Source organism: Triticum aestivum, chromosome 3A, assembly GCF_018294505.1.
Source record: "Triticum aestivum cultivar Chinese Spring chromosome 3A, IWGSC CS RefSeq v2.1, whole genome shotgun sequence".
NCBI classification, from domain to species: domain Eukaryota; kingdom Viridiplantae; phylum Streptophyta; class Magnoliopsida; order Poales; family Poaceae; genus Triticum; species Triticum aestivum.
In genome coordinates, this window is record NC_057800.1 from 28807799 (window position 1) to 28821431 (window position 13633).

Sequence of the window (13633 nt, forward strand, 5' to 3'; positions counted from 1 at the left end):
TAATTTGAATACTAAATTGTTTTATATTTCTTTTGGATTAGTTAAACAAAACCTATGGCGGACAATACCGGCAGAGAGGGAGAAGAGGCCCTGTTCAATATCATACGCAATCCTCGCAGGCCAGATGATGATTAGAATGAAGAAGATTATGACGGCTCCGAATATCTAAACAACACCGGGGAGGGTGATATGATATTCGATCGTGACGACCGAATTGATGAAGTCATAAACTATGAACATGATGAAGAAAATGTTGATCTTGAAACAACAAAGACCGGCGAGGTATATATATTTATATAAGCAGGCATCTGGTGATCATCACATGTTTTAAATGACTTGAAGATATATTAACGAATCGGTCTTTCTTCTTTCAGCCATCCAGATCGAGCAAATCTTCAGGCAACAGGAAACATGGCCCGAACAAAAAGTTGAAAGAGGGCGTAAAGTACAATATCGAGGCCATCAAACCTAATGGCGAACCATTAGCGCCTAAGAAGATTGCAGACAAGTTCATTTGTCAGTGCGGAGTTCTTGTGAAGGACCAACTCCCGATCTCCTTTCAAGAATGGAGAGAGCCAACAAAGCCACGTCCAGGAGTTACTTTTGTCGATGACAGACAAAAACTTCTGCTTTGGGAAACGCTCATGGAACATTTCACCCTACCAAATCATTTCACAGATGCAGATGTGGAGAAAGTCAAGGACGCTGCTCTTAGGAAGATGGCAGTTGCATTCAAGAACCACAAGATTTGTGAATGGGCCAAGTACGTCAACGGAGGAAGGAAGACTCCAGTATTCGAGGGAACACTAGAGAACCAAAGTGCTCATTGGGACGATTTCATGAAATTCAAGGATTCGGAATTATCTAAGGAACGGTCGAGAATAAACAAGGCCAATGCCGCAAAAAAGGATAAGTTCCATAAGCTGGGGCCAGGTGGCTATGCGGTGGGAATGCCTAAGTGGGATAAGTCTGAGAAAGAGATGCTGGATGCAGGTGTCACTCCAGAAACATTAAGTTGGCCCCCCAGGTGCAGGACTTGGTTCTATGCGCATGGGGGGGGAGTTGGACCTGAAGACAGGCAAAGTTTCGAAGAAGGCATGTCTGGACGGAGCCGAAGATAAGCTACTTGTTGCAATAGAAGAGGCTCGATCGGGGTTGTTCGAGCCCAACAGAGAGAACGACGAGCTTTCGCATGCCCTGGGAAATCCTGAACACCCGGGAAGAACACGAGGCATGGGCGCTATTTCGTGGTATGAGGGGTTTTCGGACTGGAACACCGACTACAGAACCCGTGCGAGAAAGAAGATTGCGGAGGAGAAGAAGAGGAAGATGGAGGAGGAGCAGAGGAAGCTAGACTATGAATGCCTTCAAGGCCTAGAATCAGCACTCGCAGACTTGGCAGTCAAATTCCAGCGGCAGCAGGAGCAGATCAACTCACTTAGCCAGCAAAGGGGTTCTCAGCAGCTAGCGGATGATCCACCATTGGATAGCACCATCCCATCCATGACGAGAAGCAGCGTCGGTTCCGCCCCGGGCGACGCATTGCTGGATAGCTACCCAGTGGATGACATCATGGAGAACACTAACTGCGAGCTACACTTCAAAATGAAGAACATATCCATGAAGGTGGCGGACGCCCTTGCTTTTACAAATCCCCCCGAGGCAACCTTCCATTGCAACCCGATTCCAGCGGGCTATGCTCGTGTCTTGGTTGATGAGGTGGTGGACCAATATTCGGGGCTAGAGCTTGACATTCCTGGAGGTGATGATGAGCACACACTAGGAGAGGCCAACCATCGTATCATCCTATGGAGAAAGGATTGCATCATCTTTCGAAGGCCACCGACACCGCGTCATCCGACTCCTCGTCGCAGTCTGCCACCGAGTCAGCAGACTCCCGCTCCTCCAAGTCCACCAACGCATCAAGCGACTCCTCCTCCAAGTCTGGCACAGCTTCAGGCCACTCCTCCTCCTCCAAGTCCGGCAAAGCATCAGGCCACTCCTCCTCCAAGTCCGGCACAGCTTCAGGCCACTCCTCCTCCAAGTCCGGCACAACTTCAGGCCACTCCTCCTCCTCCAACTCAGCCACGTCAGCCGTCTTCGCCGCCTCAGCAATCACGGAAGAGAGCCGCCTCAGCTATGGTGCATAGCGGTACAAGTCGAGGTAGTACTGGAGGTACAGGCGGAGGCAAGAAATTTCAATATGGTCCAAGCCTCGCGTCTCTTCCGCAGAGGCCTTACGACAAGTTCGAGGAGGAAAATGTAGCCATATCGAAGGCCGAGGTGGAAGCCCATTTTGCACCAAAACCGCCACCGCCGCCAAGGGAGAAAGTGCCTGTGGAAAAGATTGACCACTTCATTCGTATGGATAGAGCACCAGCTCCCAAGCCTGTTGACACAGACTATGAGCGCCACATCAAGAAGTTAAATCGAGCACGTCTACAGAAAGAGGTGAGCTCGAGCTCAAGCAAATCAACTGGCAAAAGGAGCGGTAAAACCATTCCCCAGCTGGGAGAACAGGCGGCGCAATCAATCCCCCCGCTTGTTGTGCCAACAACACATGAGAGTAGGCGCGCCCAATATTATTGTGGGCAAACCGTTAACGTTCCCGGGGTGGGCGATGTGGTAATAACCGAGGAGCGTATTGCGCAGCCTGAATCGATCGGGATCACTATTGGACAACTCCTCGATATCGCGCCCATGTCTCCGACTAGAGAGGAGGAAATAAAACGGAAATATCCCTGGGGCCAACCTTTGGTCGAGCCAGAGGAGGTCCATAAGCTCCCAACGAGAATGTATGAATTGCATCAATGGTACATGGACATTACCAAGATTTCCAATCGAGAGTAGCTCATGGTGAATGTCAACAAGGATCATTACTACCATGAGAAAGCTGTGACCGTTGAGTATTCAGAACTATTTCAACTATACAATCAAGATGCACTCGACAAATCTATCGTCAGTTGCTATTGTCTGTAAGTGATTTCTTTCTGTAATTTAAGTCTCAAGCTAGCTGTAGTGATCATTTTGATCAATCATTACCTGTAATTATCCTCACTATATTCTTTTCTGTGGTATTATGCAGGATGAAGATTTATGAAATGAAAAAAGGTGGACGCTATGGCATTGGCTTCGTTGACCCAAATACCATTAATGAATACACATGGAAAATAGATCCATATCACGAAAAAAGTGTAGAGGAAAGCATGCTACAGTTCTTCAAGGAACTCAAATACAATGAAGATATACTACTTCCTTACAACTTCCAGTGAGTCACACTGTCTTGTACTACAAATTCTGTGTTTTCCCTACTAGCTAGCTACATGTTTTAGCTTACATATGCCCGCTTAATTAGGACATGCAAACGTGTGTGCATGGAGATTTCACTGGATCTTGTTAATCATTAAAGTTGATGAAGGAACAGTTGAAGTACTAGACTCACTACTTAAGAAAGCAAGTGACTACACCATCGTGAAGGGGATAGTCAACAGGTAATTTCAATCATTATTAACTATATCTCGGCCTATTTAATTAGTTCATCATTTCCTGATAACAACTATTTAATAACCCATTTATTCATTTTCTTTGTCGGCGGGCAGGGCTTGGGCAAAGTTCATCAGGGCCACTCCAGGCCCATGGAAACAAAATCTGAAATGGTATCAACCCAAGGTAAGTAATTAAGTAGTACTAGCTAGCTGACATCTCTTTAATTATCATGCTTGATTAATTATTATCTGATCAAATTCCATTCTTGTAAAGGCCCTGAAGCAGGCGCCGGGGAATGATCTATGTGCATACTACGTTTGCGAGAACATTCGCATGATGGCATCCGAAAAGAGCAAATCTCAAAGACAAGAGTGGGTATGATATCGATTGTCAGAACACTATTCACAATTTTTACACCATTATTGATATCTAGTCACACAACTAATACACATACATATTGATCTCCTTCTTAATAGTTCAAAGAGGTGCGGGACAAGCTCCTAGCACAGGACCGCATAGAAGCAATTCAAGAGGAAATAGCGGGATTTTTTCTCGACTAGGTCATAGATTCCAAAGGAGAATACTATTACCCGCTACCGCCCCATGAACCACTTCCAATTGTTATCGTGCTCCGAAGGCACCAATTAGCTAGGCTAATGCCACTGGCTCCGAAGGCACCAATTAGGAGAAATTGAGTATGTATATATACATACATATATATATATATATATATATATATATATATATTATGATCGGTTCTACTAGAAATTCTATTTATATATATGCATAAAGTGTACAATATGTAGTATCGTAAAATACCAGCAAACGAAAAATAATTAAATGGAAAACACAAAATTAAATGAAAAAGAAATCATAAACCCAAAACCCCCCAACCTTTTAATACCGGTTGGTGACACCAACCGGTACTAAAGGCCTCCCTGCCCCCGAAGCTGGCTCGTGCCATGTGGTTGCCCTTTAGCACCGGTTCATGCTGAACCAGTACTAAAGGGGGGCCCTTTAGTGCCTACACTTTAGCACCGGTTACCAAACCGGCACTAAAGGGCCTTACGAACCGGTGCTATTGCCCGGTTCTGCACTAGTGATGTAAGCAGCTTCACCGAGGTCTTTTATTGAAAAACTCTTATTCAAGAATCCCTTTATGCTATCCAGAAATTCTATATCATTTCCAATCAGCAATATGTCATCCATATATAATAGCAGAAAGGCTATAGAGCTCCCACTCAGTTTATTGTAAATACAGGCTTCTCCAAAAGTCTGTATAAAACCAAATGCTTTGATCACACTATCAAAGCGTTTATTCCAACTCCGAGAAGCTTGCACCAGTCCATAAATGGATCGCTGGAGCTTGCACACTTTGTTTGCTCTCTTTGGATCAACAAAACCTTCTGGTTGCATCATATACAACTCTTCTTCCAGAAATCCATTCACGAATGCAGTTTTGACATTCATTTGCCAAATTTCATAATCATAAAATGTGGCAATTGCTAACATGATTCAGACAGACTTAAGCATTGCTACTGGTGAGAAGGTCTCATCATAGTCAATCCCTTGAACTTGTCGAAAACCTTTTGCGACAAGTCGAGCTTTATAGATAGTAACATTACCGTCAGCGTCAGTCTTCTTCTTGAAGATCCATTTATTCTCAATTGCTTGCCGATCATCTTGCAAGTCAACCAAAGTCCATACTTGGTTCTCATACATGGATCCCATCTCAGATTTCATGGCCTCAAGCCATTTTACGGAATCTGGGCTCACCATCGCTTCTTCATAGTTCGTAGGTTCATCATGATCTAGTAGCATGACTTCCAGAACAAGATTACCGTACCACTCTGGCTCGGATCTTACTCTGGTTGATCTACGAGGTTCAGTAGTAACTTGATCTGAAGTTCCATGATCATCATCATTAACTTCCTCACTAATTGGTGTAGGCATCACAGAAACCAGTATCTGTGATGAACTACTTTCCAATAGAGGAGTAGGTATAGTTACCTCATCAAGTTTCACTTTCCTCCCACTCACTTCTTTCGAGAGAAACTCCTTCTCTAGAAAGGATCCATTCTTAGAAATGAATGTCTTGCCTTCGGATCTGTGATAGAAGGTGTACCCAACAATTTCCTTTGGGTATCCTATGAAGACACATTTCTCCGATTTGGGTTCGAGCTTATCAGGTTGAAGCTTTTTCACATAAGCATCGCATCCCCAAACTTTCAGAAACGACAACTTTGGTTTCTTGCCAAACCACAGTTCATAAGGCGTCGTCTCAATGGATTTCGATGGCGCACTATTTAACGTGAATGCGGCCGTCTCTAAAGCATGACCCCAAAATGATAGCGGTAAATCTGTAAGAGACATCATAGATCGCACCATATCAAGTAAAGTACGATTACGACGTTTGTACACACCATTACGCTGTGGTGTTCCGGGTGGCGTGAGTTGTGAAACTAGTCCGCATTATTTCAAATGTAGACAAAACTCGTAACTCAAATATTCTCCTCCACGATCAGATCATAGAAACTTTATTTTCTTGTTACGATGATTTTCAACTTTACTCTGAAATTCTTTGAACTTTTCAAATGTTTCAGACTTAAGCTTCATTAAGTAGATATACTCATATCTGCTTAAATCATCTGTGAAGGTGAGAAAATAACGATATCCGCCACGAGCCTCAACATTCATCGGACCACATACATCTGTATGTATGATTTTCAATAAATCTGTTGCTCTCTCCATAGTTCTGGAGGACGGCGTTTTAGTCATCTTGCCCATGAGGCACGGTTCGCAAGTACTAAGTGATTCATAATCAAGTGGTTCCAAAAATCCATCAGTATGGAGTTTCTTCATGTGCTTTACACCGATATGACCTAAATGGAGTTTCTTCATGTGCTTTACACCGGTGCCACAAATAAGTTGCACTATAATTATCAACTCTGCATCTTTTGTCTTCAACATTATGAATATGTGTATCACTACTATCGAGATTCATCAAAAATAGACCATTCTTCAAGGGTGCATGACCATAAAAGATATTACTCATATAAATAGAACAACCGTTATTATCTGATTTAAATTAATAACCGTCTCGCATCAACAAGATCCAGATATAATGTTCATGCTCAACGCTGGCACCAAATAACAATTATTTAGGTCTAATACTAATCCCGAAGCTAGATGTAGATGTAGCGTGCCGACCGCGATCACATCGACTTTGGAACCATTTCCCACGCGCATCGTCACCTCGTCCTTTGCCAGTGTTCGCTTAATCTGTAGTCCCTGTTTGGAGTTGCAAATATTAGCAACAGAACCAGTATCAAATACATTGGTGCTACTGCGAGCTCTAGTAAGGTACACATCAATAACATGTATATCACATATACCTTTCACCTTGCCATCCTTCTTATCCGCCAAATACTTGGGGTAGTTCCGCTTCCAGTGACCAGTCTGCTTGCAGTAGAAGTACTCAGTCTCAAGCTTAGGTCCAGACTTGGGTTTCTTCTCCTGAGCAGCAACTTGCTTTCTGTTCTTCTTGAAGTTACCCTTCTTCTTCCCTTTTCCCTTCTTGAAACTAGTGGTCTTACTGACCATCAAAACTTGATGCTCCTTCTTGATTTCTACCTCCGCAGCTTTTAGCATTGCGAAGAGCTCGGGAATTGTCTTATCCATCCCTTGCATATTATAGTTCATCACGAAGCTCTTGTAGCTTGGTGGAAGTGATTAGAGAATTCTGTCAATGACGCTATCATCCGGAAGATTAACTCCCAGTTGAATCAAGTGATTGCAGTATCCAGACATCTTGAGTATATGCTCACTGACAGAACTATTCTCCTCCATCTTGCAGCTATAGAACTTATTGGAGACTTCATATCTCTCAATCCAGGCATTCTTTTGAAATATTAACTTCAACTCCTGGAACATCTCATATGCTCCATGACGCTCAAAACGTCGTTGAAGTCCCGGTTCTAAGACGTAAAGCATGACACACTGAACTATCGAGTAGTCATCAACACGCGACTGCCAGGCATTCACAATGTCTGCAATTGCTGGTGCAGGTGGTACACCCAGCGGTGCTTCCAGGACCTAACTCTTCTGTGCAGCAATGAGGATAATCCTCAAGTTACGGACCCAGTCCATGTAATTGCTACCATCATCTTTCAACTTTGCTTTCTCAAGGAATGCATTAAAATTCAACGGAACAACATCACGGGCCATCTATCTACAATCAAACATAGATAAGCAAGATACTATCAGGTACTAAGTTCATGATAAATTTAAGTTCAATTAATCATATTACTTAAGAACTCCCACTTAGAAAGACATCCCTCTAATCTTCTAAGTGATCACATGATCCAAATCAACTAAACCATAAACGATCATCACGTGAAATGGAGTAGTTTTCAATGGTGAACATCACTATGTTGATCATATCTACTATATGATTCACGTTCGACCTTTCGGTCTCAGTGTTCCGAGGCCATATCTTCATATGCTAGGATCATCAAGTTTAACCTGAGTATTCTGCGTGTGCAAAACTGGCTTACACCCGTTGTAGATGGACGTAGAGCTTATCACACCCGATCATCACGTGGTGTCTGGGCACGACGAACTTTGACAACGGTGCATACTCAGGGAGAACACTTTTTATCTTAAATTTTAGTGAGAGATCATCTTATAATGCTACCGTCAATCAAAGCAAGATAAGATTGCTAAAAGATAAACATCACATGCAATCAATATAAGTGATATGATATGGCCATTATTATCTTGTGCTTGTGATCTCCTTCTCCGAAGCACCGTCATGATCACCATCGTCACCGGCGCGACACCTTGATCTCCATCGTAGCATCGTTGTCGTATCGCCAAAACTTATGCTTCCACGACTATCGCTACCGCTTAGTGATAAAGTAAAGCATTACAGGGCGATTGCATTGCATACAATAAAGCGACAACCATATGGCTCCTGTCAGTTGACGATAACTAGGTTACAAAACATGATCATCTCATACAATAAAATTTAGCATCATGTCTTGACCATATCACATCACAACATGCCCTGCAAAAACAAGTTAGACGTTCTCTACTTTGTTGTTGCCAGTTTTACGTGGCTCCTACGGGCTTAGCAAGAACAGTTCTTACCTACGCATCAAAACCACAACGATAGTTTGTCAAGTTGGTGCTGTTTTAACCTTCACAAGGACCGGGCGTAGCCACACTCGGTTCAACTAAAGTTGGAGAAACAGACACCCGCCAGCCACCTGTGTGCAAAGCACGTCGGTAGAACCAGTCTCGTGTAAGCGTATGCGTAATGTTGGTTCGGACCGCTTCATCCAACAATACCCCGAACCAAAGTATGACATGCTGGTAAACAGTATGACTTATATCGCCCACAACTCACTTGTGTTCTACTCGTGCATATGACATCTACGCATAAAACCAGGCTCAGATGCCACTGTTGGGGAACGTAATAATTTTCAAAAAAATTCCTACGCACACAGAAGATCATGGTAATGCACAACAAAGAGAGGGGATAGTGTTGTCCACATACCCTTATAGACCGAATGCGGAAGCGTTTGCAGAACGCGGTTGATTTAGTCCTATGTCTTCACGATCCGACCGATCAAGTACCAAACGTACGACACCTCCGAGTTTAGCACAGGTTCAGCCCGATGACGTCCCTCGAACTCCGATCCAGCCGAGTGTTGAGGGAAAGTTTCGTCAGCACGACGGCGTGGTGACGATGTTGATGTTCTACCGACGCAGGGCTTCGCCTAAGCACCGCTATAGTATTATCGAGGTGGACTATGGTGGAGGGGGCACCGCACACGGCTAAAAGATCAACTTGATCAATTGTTGTGTCTCTGGGGTGCCTCCCTGACCCCGTATATAAAGGAGCATGGGGGGTGCGGCCGGCCAGGGAGAGGGCGCGCCAGGAGGAGTCCTACTCACACCGGGAGTAGGACTCCCCCTTTTCCTAGTTGGAATAGGATTCGGGAGAAGGAAAGAGGGAGGGGAAGAAGGAAAGAGGGGGCCGGCCCCCCTTGCCCTAAACCAATCCGGTTTGGGCCTTGGGGGGGCGCCCCACACTCCCCTTGCTTCCCTCTATTTGCACTAAGGCCCATGTAGGCCCATTAAGCTCCCAAGGGGTTCTGGTAACCTCCCGGTACTCCGGTAAAATCCCGATTTCACCCGGAACACTTCCGACATCCAAACATAGGCTTCCAATATATCAATCTTCATGTATCGACCATTTCGAGACTCCTCGTCATGTCCTTGATCACATCCGGGACTCTGAACAATCTTCGGTACATCAAAACATATAAACTCATAATATAACTGTCATCGTAACGTTAAGAGTGCGGACCCTACGGGTTCGAGAACTATGTAGACATGACCGAGACATGTCCTCGGTCCATAACCAATAGCGGAACCTGGATGCTCATATTGGCTCCCACATATTCTACGAAGATCTTTATCGGTCAAACCGCACAACAACATACGTTGTTCCCTTTGTCATCGGTATGTTACTTGCCCGAGATTCGATCGTCGGTATCTCAATACCTAGTTCAATCTCGTTACCAGCAAGTCTCTTTAGTCCTTCTGTAATACATTATCCCGCAACTAACTCATTAGTTGCAATGCTTGCAAGGCTTAAGTGATGTGCATTACCGAGAGGGCCCAGAGATACCTCTCCGACAATCGGAGTGACAAATCATAATCTCGAAATACGCCAACCCAACAAGTACCTTTGGAGACACCTGTAGAGCACCTTTATAATCACACCGTTACGTTGTGACGTTTGGTAGAACACAAAGTGTTCCTCCGGTAAACGGGAGTTGTATAATCTCATAGTCATAGGAACATGTATAAGTCATGAAGAAAGCAATAGCAACATACTAAACGATCGGGTGCTAAGCTAACGCAATGGGTCATGTCAATCACATCATTCTCCTAATGATGTGACCCCGTTAATCAAATGACAACTCATGTCTATGGTCAAGAAACATAACCATCTTTGATCAACGGGCTAGTCAAGTAGAGGAATACTAGTGACAATCTGTTTGTCTATGTATTCACATATGTATTATGTTTCCGGTTAATGCAATTCTAGCATGAATAATAAACATTTATCATGATATAAGGAAATAAATAATAACTTTATTATTGCCTCTAGGGCATATTTCCTTCAGTCTCCCACTTGCACTAGAGTCAATAATCTAGATTACACAGTAATGATTCTAACACCCATGGAGCCTTGGTGATGATCATGTTTTGCTCGTGGAAGAGGCTTAGTCAATGGGTCTGCAACATTCAGATCCGTATGTATCTTGCAAATTTCTATGTCTCCCACCTGGACTAAATCCCGGATGGAATTGAAGCATCTCTTGATGTGTTTGGTTCTCTTGTGAAATCTGGATTCCTTCGCCAAGGCAATTGCACCAGTATTGTCACAAAAGATTTTCATTGGACCCGATGCACTAGGTATGACACCTAGATCGGATATGAACTCCTTCATCCAGACTCCTTCATTTGCCGCTTCCGAAGCAGCTATGTACTCCGCTTCACATGTAGATCCCGTCACAACGCTTTGTTTAGAACTGCACCAACTGATAGCTCCACCGTTCAATGTAAAGACGTATCCGGTTTGTGATTTAGAATCATCCGGATCAGTGTCAAAGCTTGCATCAACATAACTGTTTACGATGAGCTCTTTGTCACCTCCATAAACGAGAAACATATCCTTAGTCCTTTTCAGGTATTTCAGGATGTTCTTGACCGCTGTCCAGTGATCCACTCATGGATTACTTTGGTACCTTCCTGCTAGACTTATAGCAAGGCACACATCAGGTCTAGTACACAGCATTGTATACATGATAGAGCCTATGGCTGAAGCATAGGGAACATCTTTCATTTCTCTCTATCTTCTGCAGTGGTCGGGCATTGAGTCTTACTCAACTTCACACCTTGTAATACACGCCAGAACCCTTTCTTTGCTTGATCCATTTTGAACTTCTTCAAAACTTTGTCAAGGTATGTGCTTTGTGAATGTCCAATTAAGCGTCTTGATCTATCTCTATAGATTTTGATGCCCAATATGTAAGCAGCTTCACCGAGGTCTTTCATTGAAAAACTCTTATTCAAGTATCCCTTTATGCTATCCAGAAATTCTATATTATTTCCAATCAGCAATATGTCATCCACATATAATATCAGAAATGCTACAGAGCTCCCACTCACTTTCTTGTAAATACAGACTTCTCCAAAAGTCTGTATAAAACCAAATGCTTTGATCATACTATCAAATCGTTTATTCCAACTCCGAGAGGCTTGCACCAGTCCATAAATGGATCACTGGAGCTTGCACACTTTGCTAGCTCCCTTTGGATCGACAAAACCTTCCGGTTGCATCATATACAACTCTTCTTCCAGAACTCCATTCAGAAATGCAATTTTGACATCCATTTGCCAAATTTCATAATCATAAAATGCGGCATTTGCTAACATGATTCAGACAGATTTAAGCATAGCTACTGGTGAGAAGGTCTCATCGTAGTCAATCCCTTGAACTTGTCGAAAACATTTTGCAACAAGTCGAGCTTTATAGATAGTAACATTACCATCAGCGTCAGTCTTCTTCTTGAAGATCCATTTATTCTCAATTGCTTGCCGATCATCGGGCAAGTCAACCAAAGTCCATACTTTGTTCTCATACATGGATCCCATCTCAGATTTCATGGCCTCAAGCCATTTTGCGGAATCTAGGCTCACCATCGCTTCTTCATAATTCGTAGGTTCATCATGATCTAGTAGCATGACTTCCAGACCAGGATTACCGTACCACTCTGGTGCGGATCTTACTCTGATTGATCTACGAGGTTCAGTAGTAACTTGATCTGAAGTTCCATGATCATCATCATTCACTTCCTCACTAATTGGTGTAGGCGTCACAGAAACCGGTTTCTGTGATGAACTATTTTCCAATAGAGGAGCAGGTATAGTTACCTCATCAAGTTCCACTTTCCTCCCACTCACTTCTTTCGAGAGAAACTCCTTTCCTAGAAAGGATCCATTCTTCGCAACGAATGTCTTGCCTTCGGATCTGTGATAGGAGGTGTATCCAACAGTTTTCTTTGGGTATCCTATGAAGACACATTTCTCCGATATGGGTTCGAGCTTATCAGGTTGAAGCTTTTTCACATAAGCATCGCAGCCCCAAACTTTCAGAAACGACAATTTTGGTTTCTTGCCAAACCACAGTTCATAAGGTGTCGTCTCCACGGATTTCGATGGTGCCCTATTTAACGTGAATGCGACCGTCTCTAAAGTATGACCCCAAAATGATAGCGGTAAATCTGTAAGAGACATCATAAATCGCACCATATCTAGTAAAGTACGATTACAACGTTCGGACACACCATTACGCTGTGGTGTTTCGGGTGACGTGAGTTGCGAAACTATTCCGCATTATTTCAAATGTAGACAAAACTCGTAACTCAAATATTCTCCTCCACGATCAGATCGTAGAAACTTTATTTTCTTGTTACGATGATTTTCAATTTCACTCTGAAATTCTTTGAACTTTTCAAATGTTTCAGACTTATGCTTCATTAAGTAGATATACCCATGGCTTTTGTCCCTGTCCCTGTAATGTTTGACCGTGCGACTTGACACTCTGCCTGTTCCGATGAGGGCTTTATTAATTTAAAACCGGACGCTCCTAGCGTCTTCGTTCTAAAAAAACAGATATGCACATAGAAAGACAAGAAATGGGAGTCATCTGACATCTCACAATGCTTTCTTTTGCTTGATTATATCAGACAAGAAGAAAGCGGTCACAACCAAAGTACAAGCAAGCAACTAGACGAGAAGACTCATAAAAAGCTTCCTGGAGCTAGAGCTACAACTTGTGCCGCACATCCATCGACATATTCGAGGAGGCTCTGTTCAAAATCCACACCCCCTTGATCCTGGATCTCACACACTATTTCCAGGTGCCGTTGGGCCTCAGCATGTGAGAACGCTGATGAAAATCCAAAGAGAAAGGAAAAAACAGAGGAAAAACAGAGCTACCTGACAGTAGCAACAGCCAATGTTCCGGGCTAGGGAGAGATTGATGGACTGTTCATGCTAGCTA